The sequence below is a fragment of the Pteropus alecto genome, unplaced genomic scaffold (genome assembly GCF_000325575.1).
Source record: "Pteropus alecto unplaced genomic scaffold, ASM32557v1 scaffold81, whole genome shotgun sequence".
NCBI classification, from domain to species: Eukaryota; Metazoa; Chordata; class Mammalia; order Chiroptera; family Pteropodidae; genus Pteropus; species Pteropus alecto.
Window position 1 is genome coordinate 19,904,999 of NW_006433378.1, and position 655 is coordinate 19,905,653.

The following is a 655-nucleotide window of genomic DNA, read 5'->3' on the forward strand; positions in this document are numbered from 1 at the left end:
ACTTAGCCCATTATTGTCTTGAGTATATGAGAAGAGAGGCCTTCTTTTCTCACATACAGTTAGAAAAAGCTTAAGGAAAAAAAGCAGACAAATCAATAAATGCTCCATAGCACATGATTGGAGTAAATGATCATCTTTGATAGCTATTCTCCCACTCATGGAGAGCTATTGCTAATTATGTTATGGAAAAAATGTAACTAAATTCTGACACGATGTTTAGCATCTGAGACAAATAACTAACTTAAATAAAAAATAACTACAAAGTGTGTTCTGTGTCAGATCTGAATAATATCTAATAAGGATATTTTTTTTTTTCTTTTTTACTACCAGAGCTGAGCAGTGGATCTAAAGAAGACCTAGGCAGATTATAAGTTTCAGAACATTAAAAGTAATCTAATCTTACCTCTAATTTAATGCAGAACTCACACAAAAAAGGGGGGGGGTAGTTTATTTGTCTACCACTTGAGGAACTCTATGTAAGTTCAAAAAATTCTAATAATTTTTGTAATAATAATTCTAAATTTTATAATTTATAAATATATATTTCTTTATAACAAGCCAATACATTCCTCCCTATAACTCTTTCAATTTCTCACAATTTTAAACTTTAAGACTCTGTCTCTCTGTCTCTGACTCCCTCTGTCTCTGTCTCTCT